Source organism: Spodoptera frugiperda, chromosome 1, assembly GCF_023101765.2.
Source record: "Spodoptera frugiperda isolate SF20-4 chromosome 1, AGI-APGP_CSIRO_Sfru_2.0, whole genome shotgun sequence".
In the NCBI taxonomy this organism is placed as follows: Eukaryota; Metazoa; Arthropoda; class Insecta; order Lepidoptera; family Noctuidae; genus Spodoptera; species Spodoptera frugiperda.
This window is the reverse complement of record NC_064212.1, coordinates 14,197,989-14,223,463: the sequence shown is the minus strand read 5'-3', so window position 1 is coordinate 14,223,463 and position 25,475 is coordinate 14,197,989. Positions and strand designations below refer to the sequence as shown.

At 36.2% G+C, this 25,475-nt stretch overlaps 1 protein-coding gene across 2 annotated transcripts in view; it reads right to left on the bottom strand.

The window, feature by feature from the left end:
• Window positions 1–9,685, bottom strand: part of LOC118273428 (nephrin) — a 216,134-nt gene extending 206,449 nt beyond the window's left edge. The window contains exon 1 of one of the 2 annotated variants that reach the window (XM_050699043.1): window positions 9,468–9,685. The gene's annotated coding sequence lies outside the window, so the exon portion shown is untranslated. The remainder of the gene's footprint in view (window positions 1–9,467) is intronic. The other variant, XM_035590399.2, reaches the window with a different exon arrangement.
• Window positions 9,686–25,475: the final 15,790 nt, after the last annotated feature.

Here is a 25,475-nt window from a genome sequence, read left to right as displayed (position 1 = left end):
AAAATGTATGTTTCGTTTTAAGTTATTACTGTCTACCTATCAATAATGCGTAAAATACACTTATTTAGAGAAAAAAAACATATAACTATAGAAACAGTACTTAATTAAGAATTCTTCCGATGAGGACATAAGTAATAAGATGGTAAGACAAAAATACCATTTCGTCGTTATCTATTTATTTATTTTTAGCCGTGGTATTGCCACTGCAGAGCAAAGGCCTACCTACCCTCCTTCCACTCCTCTCAGTGCAGACCTTTCTGCATGAAAAATTATAATCCTAGCTTATTCCAACTGGTCTTTTTTTGAGGGGTAAAATCATCCAATGGCTTCTCCCGCCTTGGGCGAGGCGAGAGGGAGTGTCAGACTCTTACTGACTAAAAACCACAAGGCAATATATAATAATTGGTGTAAATCCTATACACAGGATATGTAATTTAATTCTAATGTGATTTCATATAACAGAGAAGTTTGGTACGTGCGGTGGGTGGCGGTGATCGCTCACTCCGGCAGTTGCCGCGTCGCTGGAGCGGCGTGCGATACATCAAACGTTGCGCGCGACACCGACTTATTGTGTCCTCGTTATATCACTGCTGGTATTTCCCAATCATTATATTAATCCGTGGGTTTGAGCAATCAAATGCTTTACTAAAGGTGGGTGTCAATATGTCGTTACTTTTGTACTTCTACTCACCACCTATTACATGGGACTTACAACATAAAATTAATTGTGAAATAATGTGCACCTCTGCCTATCCATTTGGGGATTAAAGGCGTGACGATTTTGTTCTTAACCTTTTTCTCGGTCTAAAAATTTAATCGTTTAAATAGACACGGACATACTGTGAAGGAAACCATCATGGGCATCTTACTGTATTTCCAACTGAACTATATTTCTATCAAAACTAATATCTTTTCGTGCAACAAAGGACATTGACCAGACGACGAACTATTATAAGCTCATATTATTATACTTACAACAAAAACATTTGTAGAATAAATGTTAATTGCAAACGAAAGAAAAAACATTAGTAGATCTGATGCCTATCGAGACTTTGACTTGTGAAATGGGTTCAACGACTTGACGTGTGTTTTTACCTAACAAACAAAAAAGTTACAAAAGTTACGATGTTCGGAACATTAATAACTGAAACCTTGGAAAAACTGTAAATATAGCAGCAATGTAATTTCTTATTAAAAGCAAATACGTGGGGAATCAAATACCTACTGAACACGAGTGAACTTTCGTACTAGTGTACATATATACGTATGTATGTATGTACTGTATTTCATACCTCATTGTATTATGTAGAGTAAGTCCTAGAAATTGAGCATATTATGTGTTTCAAAGAAATATGTTTGTATATGGATCACGTTATAGTGTTTATATTAGATCCTTTACAGATATGAGGTCGTATGAAGGTTACACGTTTGTCGGAACTGTCGTTAGTTGTAGCGAATGTAATAAGGAATAATCAAGATTCAGTCATATAGTAATTGTAACCAATTTATGAGTTCAAACAATTGGAATAGGAATTGGGCTCTACAAAGCTTTATAAGAACAAGCTTAAATAAATACATAACCCTTCTTAGAACGCGCAGTCGAGTAAGAATAAAGTAGGTAAGCGAGCGATGATGAACGCCACGTACTTCGCCGGCGTGTAAGAGTGACTCTGTCTCCCGACAATGGACGGTCGCATGATTTATGCACGCGCCGTTGCTTCGCTAATTATCGCTAAACACCCTCTCATCCATTACAGCCTTTATATACCGTAAAACTGTCAAATTTCCTCCAAGTTTACGTCGGGAACAAAGGGACGGGCGTGCAGTTCGCACCATAGATGTATTGCTGCGTAGCCCCTAAGTGGGTACTCGTGAGAGCGGGATAATAATTAGTTCTCGTTAAAACAGAATGGTACAAAGTTGTGGACCACAGGCGCGGCGTGTGTTTGCTTGTTTTTTGGTCAGAGGCCGCGGTGCTGCGGCGGCGTGCGCGCGGTAACTATGTCGTCAGTGTAAGTGTGGATAAATTCGTCTTCTTCTTCTCCTATTAGCGTTTGTAATTTATTTCAATAATTAATGTCGTTTAAAGTAATTCGGGATTGACTTAAATAACAGAATCTTGGATAACAATTTGATTGACATAGTAGACAGTAGCGTTAAATAATTTTAAAGTTTACAATTTTGAACAGGTTGATTTTAAAATTGTCTATGTGTAATGCATATGAGCTGCCGACTGCCTATTGGGATTATGAATGACGGCTCAAAAAGCAGAAGTAGGGACGGGTGATTTTTAGTCAGTAAGTCTGAACACTACCTCTCGCCTCGCCCAAGGTGGGAAAAGTAATTGGATGTTTACAACACAAAAAAAAACAAAATAAAGTTTTAAGACATATTAATATCTGAATAATAAACTAATCGTTAACAAAGATAAATGTTTATTTTAAACCCACACCAGGAGGTTATAATTATGTAGTGTGAGTTTTATTACCTAGAGCTTTATTACTATAAAGTATAAAGTACTACATACTGAAGTATACAATACTAACACTAAGCAACGAACATCCTGCGGAAATTATTTTCCTGTTTCATTTTCAAACGCATTTACAATTTTATAATAAACGTTAACGGCAACGCTACAGTAGGAGGGAGTAAGGGAGTAAAAAGAGGGATAATGTAATCCTGGCGACACGTATTATTCTGAGGGCTATGGGACGCCATGTTTTCCCCCTAGCCTTTGTTCCCCACCATGTACCTGAGGTTCGTGTGTAAATACAACAAATTAATTAATACCAGGAAATTAAAAGAAGGTAGTATCAGGGAATAAGACAGTGCAACCTTAAGAGGAAAAGAAGATCTTCTCAGGGAACAACGGATCCTGTTCACTTAAATTAAAAATACCATCTAGCAGGCAAGCCCCGAGAGTACCGATATTACAATATTAGTGCCTACCTATTTACTCGCTAACGTTCTCTTTACATTATTCTTTTATCAAAATAAAGGAGTTGTTCGCTTTGATTTATCTATTTGCGAAATAGAGACGAGGATCAAAAGGCCGGATGTTCAGCTCGTACTATGTGGATGTGGGTATGTCTAATTTACATAATAATGGCGGTACATTATATTTCGAGTTCTTATTTTTATATATAACAACCATTATTTCAAAATAACATTAAATTACATAAGTACCTCCAATTACGTGAAATGGTTTTAACGTATATCGTAAAACTTCATAGAATATTTTTTAAACTTTAGCAAAGAACACATAAAATACGTCACACTAGAAAATAAACGGAGTAGAAACAAAAAGAGTATGAAACTCGACTAATGAGTGTTTAACCCGTCGCATTTCCTTGCAAAGTGAAGTTTGTGCGCAGCGCGGGACTCCCATATCCCAATTAATGGGTCCCATGAACTTGTTGCCACAATCCGATACCTGCACACATTTTTCCCAATTAAAACTTATCCAAGCCAAGTTATAATAAGTAAAACAACACGAGAGACTGCTGGACTGTGATAATTACTCCCATACATTAATTACTGGAAACAAATGAAGAAAGTAATAATAATTACTGTACGCAAGGAAACATAGTTTGATTCAATTTAGATTCAATTAAAGGTTGGTAGGGTGTAGATTCGATTTTTATTAAGGCACCACCGACCTGCCTACCGAGAACCTTTTTATTTTTACCAAGAAATGTCGTTCTTAATTATTAAATCATGATAAACGAGACCAATTCCACGGAGTCTGAGACGAAATAATTCTTAAGATTTTCTGTTTCTTTTAATAACTCCGCAGAGGATTTGCGAGCAGATTAAAACAAAGCCTGAGTGAAACGGTTGTGCTTATACTTATCTAACATTTATGGCTAAACAGCTTTCATTTGTGACAACACGCTGACATCTCTGACACTATTAGGAATACTTATTTCTATACCGACTTATATAAACAAACTAAAACTACGAGGAAAATTACCCTCTACACAAATACGACATACATTACGTGATTACTACATAAGCATAGAAAATGTGACGCTACTAAACGAACAGTGGAATTAAAACAATTATTTAGAATCAACTCAAACCTTCCCTTCAGCTGCATCTACAGAACAGACATTTTCATAAATTACGTCAAGGAGTTTGCTAATTATTTTTAATGAGAGTTTTTATAAACTTCCGCTATATTTTCCTTGATGTACAGAGATGGATGGATAGCTTTGTACCTTTTCAATCCTCTTGTTATACTTCTTTGCTGGCACACCAGTGTCATTGTGGCAGGAATCAAATCTTCCACTTTTACTTAATGTGTGTAAGTGGTAATTTATATAGCTCAGCCACACACACAATCTATCGAGATTCAAGTGAATATCAGTGTCCCAAGTATCCACAAAAATGAAGACAAAGTGTAGCAGCAAGTTCATTAAGATTAATATCAAGTCTCTCCTGAGGCGCACCAAATAATCCCAACAATTAATTGTAGGATAAGGGATTCCACATAAATTCAAGCCATAAAACTTTATCGCGTAAACAAAACAACAGACTTTTTAATAAGAGAGAGAAAGTTAATTTATTAATCGAATAACAAGATATTCTCGGGAACGTAATTATGTGGGTGTTTGGGTGTTTTTATTTTAGGTGTTACACTTGACACTGGTGCCTGGGGACATGTGACCTAGATTGAAGAACGTGATAAGGCGTCGCTCGTCAATTATGAACACCTCTAAGTATTGGTAGCGACAGGTACAAGTCTGTAACTTTCAAGCCTAGAGTGTCTTTACTTTTAAAATACTAAAGGAATGTGGTAAACAGTGTCTTGCCGCTAACCACGAAGTGTGAGAGAAATGGTTGAGAAAAATAAAGAAAACTACAATTGGCTTCATTGTGCACCACACATAAGTTAACCACTAATTGTATATCTCTTTGAAGAGTAAGTATATATCATAGAGCACAAACGCTTTGATGAGTCACCAACATATGAATTTTAATAATAAAGAGTCACATTTGCAGTTCATCAATAAAGTGACTTTGATAAAAATAGAAAATGTTCCAAACACAGCTGAGTAAATTGGTTCAACTGTGTAGTTTCTCAAACTTTTATATTTCAAGCTCCATATTAGATTCGCAAAGTTTTCAACCAGTCAGTGACATTGCACGCGTTGGCTTACACGTTTTGGGAGCCATGTTGAAAATAACTTTGATATGTGCGAATAATGTGAGCTAGACTTACTGGCCCAAAAACTTTGATCGTTAAATGATAATTAATTTTCTTTACAGTTTCTGAAATACAAGTTACTAACCTTTCTAACCTTTTTATGGAAAATTTATCGGAAAATAACCACACGTTTATTTTGGGCGGCGGCGGTAAGGAAACAAAACAAAATGGTTTCTATTTTAAACCAGTTTCTTTGTATCCCGATCTAATTATATTCAGTATATTATACTAACAAGAACAATATGGAGTTAAGGGTGAACGAATGAATGGACGTTTTTCAATGGCAGCTGTACAAACATGCCAGTAAAGTATAGTCCAGTGAAGGCCACATACAATGTATTAAGACACACCTCTATACAATGAGCTACTACAGACTTATTAATAGAAAATCAATCTATTTAATTATAGCGTTCACAATGTGTATGTAAATGAAATGATTAGTTTATAGTAACGTTATGATATCAAAATGTTCAAATTAGCCATATAGATATTTACTCAGTCCATTAAATAAGTGAAGTTCTCATGCTGGAATCAAACAATTGAACTAATAATTTCATGTTCTATAACTTTAATCAATTTCTACTACTTTAGTAGATGATATTTAAGTCTGTTTGTGAAGTCTTAGAAGTTATAATATCTGTGTAAACAGTACGAAGCGTGCTACACAATTCACAATAGATAGAGGATTACATTGATTTCTGCTGAGCCTGCCGCGTTAATTGGCGCTAGTAATGTATAAGCCGGTAATAATGAGAACGTGACTTCCAATATAATGTTTGATTTAGTTTTGATGTAACACTCGTTGTGACACCCAGCTGTTTGCTCATTGCCAACTACTCGAGTTATATAAACGGGGAGTTATTCATTAGTCCTTGAGCTCGTTAACCTAGTGACAAATATTTTAGCTAAACATTTCAACGTGTTATTAAATGTGATATTACATACTGATTGTGAAATTAATATTTTTAATAAGTCGTTACATATTCCAAAATTTGTTGTAGAGTATTCCAAAATGAATAAATTGAAATATTTATCAATGATAACCGTTATCACCGAGTATTGGATACAATCATCACATCGTAAATGTATTCAGTAACATATTTCATTTCGGATAAAAATATTTGTTAAATATTCGGCGCGGGACGCGGCAGTGTGAGAGCGAAGTTCGGGATTCTAATATCAATGGAGAAATTATCGACATCCCACAACTTCGACTCAAGTTGAATTTGAAAGTAATCGATAAGGTGGCACGAATTGGATCCTGTCGGCCCTCGCTAACTTTATATTCAAATATATTTTGCGTATGGCGAAAATATTGAAAAACCCCGATTCGCGTTATGTGCGTACGAGTACATTGTGAGCAAAGTTTATTGAACTCTAACAAACAAATTGTGATACAGTCAGACTACGTTATTGTAATGGCTTCTGCCTTATTGCTTTCATTTACATCGATTGTTATTTATTTATGAGTAATCGGTTTATTTATGCCTTAACAATCGAGGTTTGACTAGTAACTATAGCATCGCTTCCATTTTGGTTGGAATAATAGTTATTAGGTGTGCCAGAACGACAGCTGAGCCCCGGACCCCACGTTTAAATGTTTTAAATATAAGATTGTTCAATAGTTTAAAACTTTTCATAAGTTACACATATATGTGATAGTATATAATACATATACCTCATATGATGTAGGTTTTGAGTCATGCTAGTCAATATGAAGATGGTACAGTTGACCTATTTATAGAGCTCGCGAAATACGCGATGCACGTATCGACACAGACGTGGCTCAGGTACCGAAGCTGCACTAAAAACAAAAGTTTCCATCAAACTTAACCTCATTTTGTTGACAGCGAAATGCTTTTGTAGACTGTGTGTTCAAAAACGTACCTTAAGTGGTTGACGCAATGATGCTTTCTTAGATGTGTTTGTGTTTGGAATTTAGTTTTGTTTAGTTCATGCAAAAAATTACAGAATTTCTTCGTTTCAAATAACATATTTTTGCAGTTCTAAGAAGAGATATAAAATCAGCATTTATGAGGTATATTTTTAATGGAGACAGTTTAAATCAATACGTAAATTTATGTTATCAACGCATAATGAATTTTGGCATTACACAATTTAGTATTAATATCGTACATAAGATTATACAGCCTCAATACATTATGTAACTGGTAGCCCACAAAGCTCCCGCTCGAGTAGAACCGAGCAATAGACGAAGACCTTTTTCTGGGTACGTTCTATACATAAGCGAGTAGGTGTAAGGCGCCCGTGGCGACAAATTAATCATTTATTAAACACATAACTCGGGACTATTACTTCAAACTAGTTCCACTAGCGCCCTCTACGGCCAAACTGCTCAAATCTCGTTAACTACACACATTTATATGCGGGAATAGATATTGAAATGAAAATTGATAAAATTCAACATTTTATTAAATGATCGACTTCGGTTCAAGTCTGATTGCGATGTCGTTAGAGAGTTTAGAAAGGGCGTATACTATTTTTTTCCTAATATTCTATGATATTCTAGATCTCTGTAAAATATATGATCTTGATCACGTTTCGCAAACGTTCCGTATTGTATAATTACATGAAACCATTTGAACAATGTCAATTACTTAGATTACCTACATACCAATGGTATCTTCATCCTTTGTTCGGTCTGTAGTGTAATCTAATCCTTTCAATCAATCTCTCTGACTATCGAGTAACATCTCAGCAATCTAGGAGTATTGCACAGTAATGGTTATTGTAGAGGAAATATTGCAGGAGATATGAATATGTCTCATAAAACAATAATACTCAAACGAAAATATATTATAATAGCTTGGCAAAAAAAAAAAACAAAAAAACAGTTGATGAAATGATAAAATATAATTCAACTATGCCATTTGCAGTGGGGGCTTTTTAAAACCACTCCCATAAATGATACGTAATATTTTACACGTAGATATAAAAGCTTGTGGACAAGTAAATACATTTAAGTTAAAAGCAACATTAATAACATTCATGTTAAGTATCAAAATACAATGTCATGCTCCGAAGTTCCCGTAACCCACTGCCCTAGCCACGAGCTAACAAAAAAGTTTGGACCACGCTCTACGGTAGAGGAAAAAAAATAAAAGAAAAGCATTGATCAAATATTTTAAACTGGCGCCGGCGATCCAAAAGTTTAGTAAACGATCCAACTTAGAAATGTACGAGTTTAGATAAAGAATAACTATAATAGTTGCTGCTCACACTATCTTTTAAAAGTGCTAACAATATTCGTTTAAAAAACTTGAATAAAATGTTAGGACAAATAACTTTTGTAAACGATGTTTATTAAATTAATGATAAGAGTAATAATATCAAAATTGGCTCAAATCAAATCCAGACTTTACCAATTAAAATACTTTTAACTGATAAATTCAACAACGTTCAATGTAATCGAGAAATCTGAAATAAGCAGTCTCCAAATAGTTGTTGTCAAAATAAACTATGAATCATAAATGTAATCCAAATTGTCTAATAAATACTATTTCTTATCTTATTTTGTTAAAAGCCTTGATACACAAGAAATCAAAATTTAAAAAATCATCAGAAGTTTGCATAAATTGTACAGACACACCCGTTATGAAATTATATAAGCAGATGTATGCTAACATGCAGCCTTATATACTACACACACCTGACTACGACAACACTTAAATAAAAAAATATTAAAAAATGTCACACATCCATTAAAGATTCGCGAAAACGTTTAATAACTAACGACATTCTGTACCTTTTTACGCACGTAATACATAATACACGTTAAAACACGCCTAAAAGGTTTATTTACTCGATTATGAAGCCTTTTGTTGTTTAACAAGGCATTAGGTAATGCATACTCCGAAAATAATTTGTTTTAAAAAGGCTTTCACGTTGTTTAGACAATTAAATTGTGTTGTAACATATATCTATCCCTTAACGAAATAATCCCGTCCAATGTTTCATGAGCTACCTTTCTACGGCAAGTAATTGGCACCCACCATGGGACCCAAAGAAAATTGGCGCCCGACGTGGGACCGCACGTAGTTAACCCATGCTCGCTATTTAAGTTGGTTTCTTTTCAAGCGTGCATGGTAAAAACACGCATACTCATCGTGATATTTTAATAGGAAACATTAGCAATCGAACTTCCATTACTTACGATAAATTATAAAAAGGTTTTATCATTATTTCACATAACCACAATTTGGTAATTCGTTTCATTTAAGATTTAATCTGCACCTACCTGGGATACGGAATGCCGACACACTAAACTACAGAATTACGGAACACAATACCTTCAATCCACGTTTGTGATACACATCAAACACACTGCAAATCTAAATCCACTGACACATGCACTTTCACTGCGGTGTTGTTTTATTTTTTTCGATTCACAATTCACTCGCTGCGATATGCAGGCGGTGCGGGAGAGCGCGCGCGGCACGTCCACTCTGTACCAAGTCACGGCGACTACTGACTGGCGCCGCGCAAGCTTCTGCGGCCCGCGTCAAAGAGTATTTCGACCGTTCGGATTGGTAGAATTGTTAGATGATAGCTCTCACTAATCATTTGCGAAATTTCAAATATTTTCTAGTTTTTCTTTTTGACTGCGTAATGGTGGAAAAAATATCTGACGTTTCATTAAATGAATCATACAGCTATTGATGTTCCATTAAACGTATACCTTCACTTACATACAAGTACTCGAGTTATGGTTTTACAATATTGCAAAATAGCAAGATTAAACTCTATTTGGAAAATTTCAATTGTTTCTAATGTTTGAAAACTCCATGGATTGCTATCATTTCGTTATTTATAAGTGAGTTTTATTATCAGTACGACTTTGCGCAAATGAAAAATTTATAACTAGATCGTCTGATGTCTGTATAGGTGGATTGTTTTTCACATATTGTTTGATACTAATGGCTGAATATGAATAGTCGTGAAAGATGTTCTGCAAATATGAAAGGCCCCGCAGCATGAAATGCCCCCAGTGCTGGGAGGTAGTTCCATGCAGTGACCGAGTCTACAGATTGACAAATGAAATGTTTATGACTGCACCCACGACTTGCTCCGCGCTAATGACGCTGTGTGCATTACGACAAAGCACCTCTCACCGACACACATTAGCACACATACACACCACACAGGCATAGGGTTTCCGCTCCAAACCTGATTAAAACGTTAAATAAATCCCAAATTCCAAAGAAACCCAGCGACATACGGAATACGTGATAAACATTCGAAAAAGCTCCATCGGGCGTGTGAAAGGAAGCTTGTAATTAGCGCAGGGATCTTCACAAACGTCCCATTTCCCGGACACGACGCCGAAAAGTAGGCCAGTGGCAGCCCTGGTTCGCGACACCCGCACAAGTGCAGCATGTGTCTGCACACGCACACATGCACAGCAGTCGCCCCAGCCAAGTTAGCACAGCAAACGTGTAAACGGAAAAGATAGGCTTTTCTTTGACTCCTTTTAACTGTCCGAGGGAGCTGTAAATAGGATGCAAACAGAGATACGGCTACCTGTCGGCGCGAATGAAAAATTAGTGTGTTCCGACTGAGAGCTAGTTTACTTGTGTTTACCATTGCCGGGACAAAAGAGAGGGATCGCCATCTTTAATGTCTATGGAGCACAAAGCCCACGCCATGATACCGAGAAAAACAATTGTATAATTAATATAAAAGTAATGAGTTCCAGTTACTGAGCACTGCTGATGCGCAATGAGTTTTCTTCAGCTGTATAAATAATTATACGGGTGCCTTTAGCAAAATGATTAAAAAAGTCGATGTGATGTATCAATAGCAATTCTTTTAATTTAATTAATTAATACCTTGTATACTTCCACTCTATGATCAGTGCACAGATTGAATAACAGAGAAATATAATTGATTAATTGCTTTAGTATTGCTGATAACATTTGTTTCATAAATCGAAGAGATGTACAAGTTCTCACAGTTCTGAAGATGAGTATTGAACACCGAATTTTCCAGGAAGAGTAAGTATAAGCAGAGAAATAGTGGCAGTGTAATACTTGTACAGTCGACGTGACATTCGCGTGCCTCGAGTTATGTTCAGCCGTGATAAGGTCAGCTGTCACTGTCTTTCAGTATAATCGCAGCAGACCGCAATAAGGCGAGCCCAAATTCCGGCTATATCTGTTTTATTTAGCATTACAATTGAATACTACATGAAGATTACCGAAATTCTCGAAAGTTCCTACTGCCTGGATAGCGTTGTTATTACAAAAACACGTAAGACATTAATAACAAGTAAAATCACATAAAAGGGTGTATATGTTTAAATAAACATAAAGAAATAAACCAAAATTTATTATTTTTAATAAGAAAGAAGCCATGACATTTCAAAAACGAAACGATTAAAATGTCTCTTTATTTTCCATTTAATACAAAGTAAAAATAAAAAATATTCTTTGTACCAGGAATTTGTGAAGAAAATAAGATTACTTATTATTTCACATTTCTTTATCCAAATAAATAATTCGAGGAAATTCTTTTCAAATAAATGTTTATGCTCGCCTCTGTGGCTGAGCACACGGTCTGTGCTCGGAGCCGGCACAAGGAGCAATATTTGCCGGCCGCCAGATGTTTGTCTCGGAGGATGTTTGTGCATGTCACCGCTACTCTACGATATTACATAAATACTACCACCGGTAATATGTGGCCGAATACGATTGATTGTATTATGTTCTAGATTAACAGGACATACCTACATTTAATAATAATTACTGCAATTAATAAAATAATCCCACAATAGAAAGAAATTTAATAAATTGAAATTGCTGACTATTAGCGTGTAGAACATATACGATTAACTGCATTACTGAAGAATATCGTAACTATTCCTATACCAACTGATAAATTACAGCCAATTAACGTAAAATATACACAAAAAAATATTTCCAAAAAAACTGGTAGTTACATTCAAAGCTAGGTGCGAATATTTGATTGTATCGTGGCTACAGTGCGCGCTGCACGGCGTGCGCTGCCGAGTGCAGGCGTGCGCCGCCCGCGGCCCGCGGCCACAAAACCAATACACTTTATTGTACGCGCCGCAAATAAAAATGTTTCCAGAAGTAATGACCTCCAAACTACTGGGAAACTGCCATGTAGAGCGATGCATGCGACCTAACATAGCTTCAGTACATGGCTTTCTAAAATACCTACTACGGTTCATTGAACTACAACTAAAAACATTACACAATACATTTTAACCATTTTCACTTACATGGACTAGACTATTCCTATGAATGTTTGCGGCGCATCAGCGTGCACATTTTATTCATTGCAACGCTGCCTCTCCGACTCATTCTAATTATATCGTCACACTATTTTCGAATTTCCAGCGGCAAATACATCTCGCTAGCAGCATTAGGATCCTTTTAGATTGTGTGTATATTTTTATCTAAGCGGTTTTAAATGAACTTACTATATTGTAAAAATAATATACAACCATTTAATGCTTGCTACGCCGTAGCATTATAAGCGTAGCACCGTAGCACTCGTAGCCAACACAGTAGCATCACTGGAACAGTAAAATCGAACTAACATAAAGTTATACATTTGGAACTACATTAATATTGATTATATCAACATTAATTAACTTAAAATAGTATGTATTAATATAGTCATCGCCCACATATTTTAATAAAATGCATAAATGGATACACTCGGTGCATTTTTCGATAACATTATTCATGAAAATCGACATTCCCCTCTTAAATATATTTCAAGCTTGACATTTATACAAATTCGGTTGAATATGAAATGAAATTATTCGATTTTGAACCCAAAAATAGATACAGATACAGCATCAAGACAAATAATATATGTAGATAAATAGCTGGCCAGTCGTTTTAAGTTACTGCAAGTTGGTCGTAACTAAGCATCGAAGCAAACGTTCTGATGCTAAGACTCGGTTCTGGTTCCAAAGCCAGTAAGTCATGTCGCGCCTTATTTCGGCAGTTGCCTAATATCCAGCCGAGCAGGATAGCTCAATACCGCCCTGAATAATATATGGAAAGCACCCGGAACCGCCCGCCGCCGCATGAGCCGACTACTTGCGTGCGACAGCAAATTGATTAAGTTGGAATATTATTCGGAGCTAGTTCGGAAATGTTGTCATTATTATATTATAGTAATAACTGGTTTATTGAATGTTCCGTTGCTTGCGATATTGTTTCATGTAGATGTAGGTTATAAAGTAATATCGATAAGCAATACTTTACTTATACACGATACATAGATTATTCAGAATGCGTATTATATACGACATAATTATTATAAAGACGATCTTCAACGAGTAACAAATACATAAAATCATTAGTAAATATGACTTCCTTCCTAATCATCAAAAGTAAGACATCAATAAAATAAACAAACTTTTAATTAACCGCAGAACCGAACAGTTTAGTAGAAATATCCCTGACGAGTTCCTAACTTTATTATTTCTATTCTAGTTATGTATTCATCCCGGAATATCACAAAACTTAAAAAAGACACACGAATGTGTTTTTAATCACCGCGAGTATATTCTGTCTGTGTCCACGCAGACAGCGATACATATTTCGACATAACGTTCACGGAGCACATTTTCAGCCATGTTTCATACTAAAACCTTTTTTTCAGTATCATGCAACATGTATCATGTAACTTGTACACAAACGCACATTCGATACAGTTTGTTAGAGTTGAAATAAATAAACTTTGGACAGCTCGTTGGATATCATATTCATACTCGTATAGCTTGATCATATGTAAGTACTAGAGTCTGAATCTGAAATTTAGACTGACAATCTGAAATAATAATGTTTAACTACCTATTAAGCGAGTAACTAGCTAGCGAGATCATTACCACAGACCAGAATTTTACATTCCGCATAATATTAGTGAAAAATTCTATTAATTAAAATCTTTGCAAAAATGGAACCAAGAACAGTTAATGCTCTCATAAATCTCAGTGATCACGCCCACCAGTTCCCATAAGTCAGTTCATAAACTCAAAAAAAACCTTACAAAATAATCCGAGTATCTACAAAATATCCATTGACGTGTATTATTACGTTTTGTAACATAACGTGCGTACAATGCGTACATGCGTACTATGAAACCGATACTGGGTCACTTTGTTAATCTGCTGATCCTGATTGAGTGTACTAAGTGGCTTGTTAAAGTACCGTGTAACGTACGAACGTACGTCACTCGTACGGTTTCCTAATGCCTTACACCGTGTTATTAATATTCATCACACCATTCACCATTGAGGTTAACTAACTTTAATGTACTTAAAAAATAATTTGTATTTTGGTTAAATTTGTTTTGGTTTTGTTTAATCGCGGTGACTGGGCAACTGGCTGCCGTGCAACGTGTAGCGGGTTCGATTCCCGCAAGGAATTGTAATAGTAAGTAAGTAATTTTATTTACCAATACTGTGTAAAGATTAGTCTTCAAATATGGCTAACTGGGTACAGTCAAGCTTCACTTGCGTGGAAACCTGTTTGTTCCTTACAAAAATATATAAATCAGAAACTAAGAGTTATCTCTACTTTTACCAAAATTATAAATGACTCCAAAATTTATAATTTGAATACAAGTATTTGATATAGAAAATACATTAAGCACATACCTACATACATACTTACCTGAATACGAGCTGTCTTATATTCCTTGCATTTAGCTTTGTGCAAACTTCAGCAGCTCGTCGATCTAACTCGCGGGGACCTATGGAGGTTGTCTTTGACATTCCACAAATTTTCAACCCCATTGATTATGCGATCGATCACAACGTCTGTACGCTCCTAGTTACACTCAGCTTAATATTAATTTTATAATTATTAAATCTCTTCGGTTACTGACTGATAGACGACCTAGGAAGTTGAAACTTATTATTGTATGTTCATTGGGCAATGTAGAAGAGCACTATAAGGAGGATTTCTACAAATTCACATGGTATCGGTAAAAACGGGAATCACATAATTGTGTGAACGAAGTCGCGGGCAGAAGCTAGTTTTATAATATTCTCAGAAACCTGTGTCTATTTATGAATGTAAATAATTAATACAATTACAGTTAATTCCATCAGTCGACTCAATTAGAGCGTTTCTTTGCGAATATTAATTAAGTTACATAGTCTCGTGTAATTACTGGCTAATACTTTGTCAATCTTCAATTATTCGTGTTATTACATTTTGTGTTTTTCCATAGTAATGAGGTCGCTAATGCACTTAGACGTACGTCATTGTTACACGCATTAGATTAGATTATGAAGTTCGTATTAAAATATAACATAGAGATGAACTAGCAAAAACTCATAGTTGTCCTACTTTCACTGGGATTCTGAATTAAATAAACTAACCAATTTCCAGTAACCGCAAAATAAACCGTGACAAAATTCCAGCGACACACAAGTAAGTCAATGGTCACAAAATGGCGCACGACCACACATTACATTAAAATGAAACAAAGTATAATTTTCGGAGCGGTTTTTTCAATTTTGCATATCGAGGCTTAGAGGTTTAATCTCTAAAAACCCGGTGGCGTAAAAAATGTTCCTTTTTATTGTGGAAGGCAGCATTTTAATGTTTCAGTACTGAATTAAATTTTAACGGGAGCTGAAAGAATCGTAGAAACATGGTGACACACTTAAGGTCGTATTTACGTCGTAATTTTTACGTGAGGTAAATGAAAATTACATTTAAAAAATTCTATATATTATTTATGCGCTAATGTAACTAACTAAATAAATAAAATAACTGTAAAAACTGAGAATTCAAAGTACTGAATTTGTAAAAAAAGTAAAAAAGTTTTTAAAAACCAGAATATACATACATAGTAGGTAGCATATAAACGTAGTATCCATCCAGAGATCGCGTTAATATTCCCGGAAGGATTTGGTCCGTGAAAAATGCTACGGTCAGATTCCGAGCCCGCCCGCCCTAGCAATACACTGCCGCCCGCCCAGCGCGTGTGTTGACTACGTGCGCAAACTTCGCGAGACATTCCAATAACATCACTTTTGTTCCAGCTTAGTACGTCGTTAAAATGTAAGCAGCTTATATTCGAAAATAATCTCCTATAACTATACAAGTTCAAACAAGTTTGTACAACCTTTATAAGTCTAGCATATTTGAAATAGGGAGCCTAGAAAACCTTTACAAACAATTGTAATCTCTCAAAACAACAAAACAGAAGATTTTTCTCTCAAGTTTCTGTGCGCAAAGATCGCGTGGGCACCGCACGAGCCTCGCAGGAGTTACGCAGGGTCGGCAATAATGACGTTACGTATGCACTCGCATTGCTCCCAGTCAAATATTAATAGCCAACCTCGGGGATTATTATGGAAACTGATTTATTCCATCCAATCTGTATGTTTTTGTTAAGCAGGTGTTACGGAATAACTTCTCCAACTTCATAGTGGAATACTGAAATTGCTTCGTGGATTTAATGAAAACTTTTAATACGAAATATAGCATTAACGCAACGGCGAACAGTGGCACTTGATGCTTTGAATATTAAAAATTATAATACGGCCTGGGACCCCGCGGAGGGGAGGTAAGGGGTGAAGGGGAAGTGTGTTGCCTGCGGTTTACTGTTTATAAGTAGGTTGCAGCTGCCTGATTTAGATCGTGTGGTTTCAACCAGTTACCGTGCTCCACACTCAGCTGTTTTATTTCAGTTTATAATAAAGTCATACGAAAACAACCTAATAGATGGCTACAAACAGGTCACAGCTGAACGGACACACAATAACGGCAAAACTATGAGATAAAAATAAAAAATATAGTACGCCTTAGCAAAGAAAATAAACATAACAATAACACTTTACATAACTAGACACTATTTAGTCTCAATCACCTATAACTTAATACCTCAACTATCTTTGAAGCCCAGTTTAATAGACAGTCGCTATGATAGCTTTGTGTTCAGTGGCCAGGGCACACGGCGCACATACTTATAATACATGGTCGGTATATGACGAGCGGACGAATCGCCGCGACTATTCATCACGCAGACGGAAATGTGCGCTAGCGACCTCTAGGGATGTGCCACGGTAACTTTGTGTCTCGATACTCGATAAGTACGCTTCATAAGTTCGGAGTACTAAACTATTTAAAGACGCAAGTCTATTGAATGTCATAATTTCAGTGCTGTACGATCATTGTGAGATCGTAACATTTATCTAAAAAAATAAAAATAATGAATCTAAAAATATAAAAATTTGCTAAAGCCGTTCGTTTGTGTCTTTAAGAAATATTTAATATTTAAATGTAACCCAATTGACATTCGGAAAGTGTACTACCCACATATTATTTAAATAACGGGTCATTATTTTTGCTAAAGTAAGAAAACAAACTATACAAGTATAATTATCCAAATGAAACATATTTTAACTAGTTGGCTTAAAGAAATATATAAAAGTAAGTCATATCGATACTTCTTCATAACGTATGAATAAAAAGATCGATAAGTGAATCCCAGCACTAGCGCAGTAGTGCGTCGTCACGGTTACTCCGTGGCTCCGGATATTTGGTATAAAAATCGTATTAGCGTTTGAAACGCAATCTTTTACCACAAATAGCTGTGTCTGTCACTCTACTCCATCGTTATACCTTGTAAAACCACAAACAGGCAATATTTCACCATTCTACTACATTGTCTATCGCCTAATTTAACACTTTAGTTAAGCACCGCCCAGGTACTTGTGTTCAAAGTTTAGTATTCATACGTTGGAAATAAAGGCAGTAGTTGCAAATTCAGTTCTATACGATCCTTGCTAGTCATGCGTTTTTCCTGAATGGTTCAAAAGCTCGCTTAGCTAAAAGAAATGGAGCGCTGTCCAATCGGTTTGGCTACGTTTGCACCACAAATTTTCAAGTGGTTTCATTTTGTTTTGCTTTTATTTCTTTAAAGATGTGTGTAGTTAGAAATATAAAGTTGACAGTTTTAATGTTTGTATATTTGTCTAGTATTCCGGCAACTAATACCGGTTGAGGATTACCGGCTGACATTAAACATGCATTACGAACAATCGTATTTACGTAATTCGCTGGAGACTGGATCCACAATAGTTGGAGAGGATTAGAATCGAACACAAGCACAACTTTGCCCATTGAGTTGCTATCGCCTCCGACAGAGTTGTTCCGATAATTTATGTTCATACCAAGATATGAGCTCAAGAAATACATGAGATTGCATGTGGAACTTGTGCGATTTTCATACAAAAGCTTCCTTGTTTCTTATATGTACTAGAAACATATTTCTAGATTTACTACCAAGCGGGTACTATTTCATTGTTGTATATTTATTGAACAGATTAACGTCGGAATTGATTTTGTGTTTGAATATTTGTGTAAATTAAAAGTAACACTTTTCACAATGTCGTATTACTCTCACTCCCGCTGATCCCTGAAATCACGGTCGTTCGTTAAAACTCAACCAGGCAGACAAAGGTTTACCTGAACTCGCCTGTACGGTTAATATAAAGGTAAAATAGCCAGCAAAAAATGTTCGAGAGCAGAACATTTGCAAGTCGTAAGAATAACTCGCGCAGTATTCTAAACAATAGCGTGGTGAGGGTCGCCATATATTCGGGACTCATACAAATTCAGGACATTAGTTAGCCCTCGTCCCTTTTACACAAACGTTAGACTAGTCTGTAACCTTGGCCAAACTAGGCCCGCATGTAGTACTTACGTATGTGCTAACTGGACGGTGAGAAATATTGTGTTTTTAGGGTCCAACTCCTTTTGGGCGCGGCACGTTGCTAGCCGGCCGGCGTCCTTATCGCAGATTGTATTTTTAACGGGTTGGTGAGACAGCCCAGCCTATGGAATGAATCAAATAAAAAGACAGTGCCTACAGTACAATGTGCAGTTTTGCATGTGTTTAATGTTTGCTGATTCTCACAGACAATGTACGTGTAAGTGACAGAGCTATTATACGAGTACGTTGATAACATTAGTTACATATTTCTCCAGAAAAGTGTAAGAGAAGTTGCTACAACGTTTCTGTTGTTCGTGCATTGTTGCCGAGTCATCTGCTTGATTGGAATCCTGCTCACAGCGCGTAAAGGGGAACGTGTGAACATAACGAAATACTCGACAACTGCTTGTAAGCAATATCTGCGCTGTTACTGATATTTTTAGATACAGGACTCCTTTCCTTGTTACTAGTGAAGAGGAAAAATTTAATTTTACTTTTCTGTTCACGGAAAGTTTCTAAATTGTATTCTGTATATTATACGACTCCGATGTGGATTATTTTTTCGACTCCTTTAAGTTAGTTTTTATTTCAAACTCCTGTATATTGAAAGAACTTCACATCTTTCCCACAGAAATTAACACAGTGTTCCCACTTTATTTATACAGAAATTAAGGTTTTCACCTCGTTTTTATATACAAAATGATATTAGAAATTCTACAAACAAAATAAAATACGTTTATTTAATGGAACAGGTAAATATTTCTACACGCAGAGGTGCGGAGACAATTAATTAAAGAACCAAATTAATAGGTAGGATAATGTATCTAAAAATAAATTCACACAACACTTGAATGAGTTAAAACCACGTAAACGATACCCGACACCTTCGCTTGTTTACACCTCGGTTGTACCGTACAAAACTCTGTACAAATATTTTAGTACAAAAGGACCAATTTAGATATAAGGGCACGACATTAATAAGACCAATGTCACTAAGAAGTACACAGAATTAAATGCCCATTACTGTACTATTAATAGCAACTATCCATAAATAGAAGCCTTTCAAGGAACGTGAGATAAAGAACGCTTCGAATATCAAAAGATACCTATACGTAATTATAGGAAATAAGGAAAAATGGAATAAACACGATTGGAAAATGTATTATTTTCAAGCAAGCAAGAAACTTTGCTCATGTTATCGGGATAAATAGTAGACTATGTCTTATTCTAGATTATAACGTATCTCTGAAACAAGACTCATTTAGACCCGTTCAGTAGCTTTTAGGTGAAATTGTAAAAAATGAGCATACATACCTACTCCCAAAATTCGATTATTAGCTGCCCATGCATAGTAGTGATTTAAAATAAACTTTTGCGCAAAAAAAAAACTAAATAATGTTAAACGTAGCTAGAACCAGAAGCAGAGCTCTTCATCAGCGAGTACATTCATCTTCACCCCGAGCAATATGTCAATGAGTGAAGTAAAAAACTCCGGCCGTCGCCAATACAGCGCCAATCAATCTCCCTACCTAAGAATTCATGCTGATCCTTGCTTTCTAAAAATAAAACTACGCCGACCTTGTTTAGGATCCCCGTAATATATGTACACGACATGTTTTGATATTATCAGCATTTTTATTACACGTATCGAAAGACCAATTTGGAATAACGTCGATGTTATGTCTAGCAGCGTCTTGTCCACGTACACAGAGATTTTAAGCTTGACAACTCTAAGATTAGACTACGGAGACTTTGATAAACCGTATAGAGACGCTTAGTTTCTAGCCACGCGACATACTTCACTCTGTTAGCGAAAAAGGTACCTTATGTAATTTGTTTACACGAACGACTTCTCTGAATTCCGTTCACATCACAACAAACAGTGGAGATCCCGGCTCATAAGACCATCATAGCGCGCTCAACGCGTTGTAAATCACGTAAATGCAAAAGCAAACGTTTATTGCGGCCTACACTAACATTTATTTAGGTAGAAAGGGCAGGTATAATAAAAATGATCCGAATTATCACAAAGGTCATGTAGGGCCGGCTCGCAACGCCCGTCTCCCATTATCGTCCCACTCCGCCAAATTACATCGTATTTGCTATTCACAATGCCTTTCTGCTGGTGACCTATTTTGGTAGCGCGATGGTATTTTTGGACACGAATAGGTGGCGGAAACTGAACGTCTGTTTTGTTTGCCGGCCGACGCGCGCCGCTTGTCTACTAGTAGGTATCGCTGATCGTTTGTGGCGGCCTTCGTTTGTTGCCGCATTTTTTGTTCAACTCTGATTGGCAGATTGAGCTTTGTCTTTGTGAAACACAATGATAACTTTGCGTGGTTTGTGATTACGGAAATTGTCAAGTCTTTGGTGAATGAAAAGTTTCTGATGCGAGCACAGAGCTCGAATCCGCGGAGCGAATGATGGAAAATATTACGGCGAAGTTTTCATCATTTTGTGGAGTCACAAGTTTCATAGACCATTGATATAAACGAGTAAATAGAAAATGTTTACTCTATAAGCTGACTTTACGAAAATAACACGTTCTAACCCCAGTTTATCCAACAAAACAAAAAACCAACAAACGTAAGTAGCGCAAAGAATAAACCATAAAGAAATTTCATAGCAACACATTTACAGGAGCAAACTCAAGAAACATACGAAAAAATATACTCTCAAGTAGATCCCTTAAAGTCGGAGAATCCCAAAGAGAAAAGTTACAAAAATGGTTCGCATCAGACGCGTTTAAAGGCATAATTGTGTGAAAGTGAGTTTTGTGCAAGTTGTTGAGGACACAAGTTGGGCACGCACTGAATGTTGTTTTAATCAACACGCGCCGACTTGGGGATCCTCGCGTCACTTCGGAGCACTTCGGCGGCTGTCGCCGGGGACGAACACTGGAATAAGAATTTTATTTTGTTTGCTAATCTTAGCAGAAAAGCTTTGAGTCTTTTACAAATTTTAAAATGTAGACGTTAACATGTGCGCTAAAATGTTCCGTATAATCAGGGAAAGTAGACAACAAGCTCTTTATATAAAGGAAAAATAAGTTTCTGCTGTCGCTTCTCATGACACGTTTACTTATTTCGCATCATTCTAATATAGTAGTGAATATGACACTTTGATAAAAGTTGCTTTTAAAAAGTCACTGGTTAAAAATCAAATGTAATATAGCAACAGACTACTCACTTAAAATTAATTTATTCACACAGACCTACTCACCTTTTGAACATTTTGACATTTTCAGTACTTTTACTGTTGGAAGTAAAAGTAATCTAGATAAAATCTTGGCTAAATACGGTAGAGAACCACAGTCCTTGTTACGACATATCTCGGGCGACAAGTCGAGAATTCATCAAGAGAGTCGCTGGAAGTTCTCGAGTCACCACGAGCCGCGAATCTCGAAAGTTTTGTTCGACCGTTTTTTCCCAGGACTTGTATTTATTTCGGCAAACGAGTATTTTCTTTGTAAGGCTGCCTAGCACAAAGCGACTCTTCACGTCGGATGCCTGTGGTGGCCGCTACTTCAAACTGAGCAAGTGAGCACGTGGATTTATCTCAGTCTAAAATAATTTAAAGACTAACGGCAAGAAAGCTGGATTTCTTTGGACTATACAATAGTACATTGTATACAATGTTAAAGAAAATTGAAATATATCATATAGTTTAAAGTAACGCTAGGTTTTCTAATAACTTTATCCCCATAACAAAGAGCTAGCTCTGCCGACCTCCACCAAAGAGCGCCCCATCCCATTACAATTTGAGCGAGCGCTCGTTTTTCTGAGCGTACGACAATAAATCAACAATTCGATTATCATAATCTTTTACAGCGAACAGGAGTCATCTTCATCACTCTAGAACGACTTTATTCCGATGTACATGCCTCACATGCTCTCGGGTATAAATTGAACAAGCTATCACGCTGTTCCTTCGCGACGACCGCCCAATGTAACACGCATACATTAACACCTTATTTTAATACTAAATGAAATTTCGAGCTGTCAACTGTTACATTTATGTGATTAAAATTATAAGTGGCAAATTAATTACATACATCACAATCACTTTGCACAGTCGTTAAATAATGACATTGTATTTTCATAACGTTTTACGTTCACGTTATAAAATTAGTATCTGAGAGGATTCAATAACAAAACGACGCTCTATCTCATCTTCATACCTTTAGGAGCGAGGGCTGTACATATAAGTGGAAGCGATATTATTGGTGCAAAGAGCCATTTGTTCCGGCTCGAGGGTGACAATAAAAGCGTTATCGGAGATCATTGCAAGTACAACGACTGAGATAAGACCGCCGCCGGCGCACGACGCTAAATAACTCATATTTCTATTATCATAAATCGGAACTATGTTACAGTTAGTACGCACTATAGTAGGGGGGGGGCGCACTGGGTCAACGAACCAATAGTCATATCAAGAAACAAGGAAGTGTTTCACTGGGTCCCCCAAAAGATCGGAAACACACTTGTAACTTATTTGTCTTCGGCTTACCATTAGGTCTGGTCATTTTTCTACGGATATCATAAAAATATATTTCGAAATTAAAGTAAAAGTAAATTAAATCGACTTGTACTATAGTAAGTAATACGCATGTTATTCCCACGTTCACATTAAACCGTAATTGTAGATATAAGTTATAGCAGATGCTATTACCAGTTTAATAGCCGCGGCATAAGTCACGATATGAAAACTTACTTAATTAAATTGATAGGATATAAAAGTAATTTACGAGTAGTAGTAGGTGGGCGTATAATTATTCTTACACTCGTATATAACAGTTAAAATGTAATCAAATTACATTGTATAGATTTTTCATCACATTTGTAATTTTTGATAGTGACTACTAAATACTATAGTGAAATCTAACTAATGATAACTATCTGAAACTGCAAATAAGTACTACGTTGAACATTAGATTCCAGTGATATCTATTTTTAAATATCTCATAATATTGAAAGAAGTAAGTAATGTTATTAGAAAAACTAGATTGGCTAAAAATTGTATAATATAAATTTTTGCATATCTAATAATGGTAATGATACAGAGTACTCAGTGTATTATGCAAATAAATAATTACTAAATTTTAGATTTGATTTGAAAAAAGAAATAAATTACGCCATAATTTATCTAGCTTTGTTCTATTTTCTCTGTATAAAGTCAAACCCCGTATTATCGGCACCGGCTAATTGATTTCTATACAACGGAGGTGGGACTAACGGACTAGTGGCTACCCTTCTCATTGACGCCGGTAAAGTAGAGGGTCGGGAGTAGGTACTTAATAAATTCTTCACAAACTATTGTGCTGACACGGTGCGTCCGCAGGTGTGAAGATATACGAGTGTACGAGGTGCCTATACAATACATTGGCTGCTTTATTGTGTGAATTTTATTTTCTAAAGTTTTAACTTGGTTATAAAAGTAATAATAGGTTTTTTAGCTATTTGTTACAGACTAGAATAACTAACCCATCTCAAAAAATCTAAAAACGGATTACAAAAGACAAAATACCGAAAATGTTAAAAGAATTCCATGTTGAACGAAAGGTAATCCATTCAGTTTATTTCTGTACGTCCACAGTTTATTGACAAGATCCTAATGTCGAGAGGTCGAGACTCGAACCTAAATATTTATTAGACATTTTTGCCCGAAAACAGTTTAAGAATTTAAGTTTTCACAAACCAAAATTGCAAATGCTGCATTTTAAAACAATACTGCTTCATAAATAGATGTGTATTGTAAACACTCGTTTCAAATTTGTACAAGCTTGTAGTTTGATGAACTTTGAGGTTTTTATGTAAATACAGACAGACACAGCCGTGTGATGACAGCAGAGTAGAATACATAAGTGTCAGTGTCACCACCCTGATTCTTTCCATGGTCAGATTCAACTGATAGACTACATTTTTAACACGTTCAACGCCATGGGAGGAAAAAGTGACCGGCGCTAGAGGACTTGGCTTCAGGTCAAAGTCTTAACGGAGACCTACATTTTTAAACTGCGATCTCCAACCCTTCTGCCAAGCGTGGATATTAAGACCAAACCCCTCTTTCGTAGAGGATACCATAGTCCAGCAGTGGACTCTCTCGACACAAGACAGAGTTTTACATTGCCAGTGCGCAGATAAGAATACAAGTTGGTATAATATAAGGGAACCGTAGATTTAGGAGCGTCTCTCAGTCCCGCGAGAGTCGCCAACGAGCCGCTGCGGCCGGTTTATGGCACGCTCTTATACCGCCACTGATAAGGACATAGCTCATTCTCGCCTCTTAAAAAAAAGATGTCTAAAATATTGACTTGCTCGACAGTATGTTGTGATTTTCGTACGCTGACATATTTCTACGAAAAAACTCAAATAACTTGGTAGGATTCTACAAAATTTGTGTCCTAGCAAATGGTTACAGCTAGTAGTAAGTTGTTACTAATAGCACAATAGCAGTATATTATAGTAGTGAAAACACAGTAGTTATAACATAAAACCAAAATATAGGTATTGGCATAGTAAACACAAAA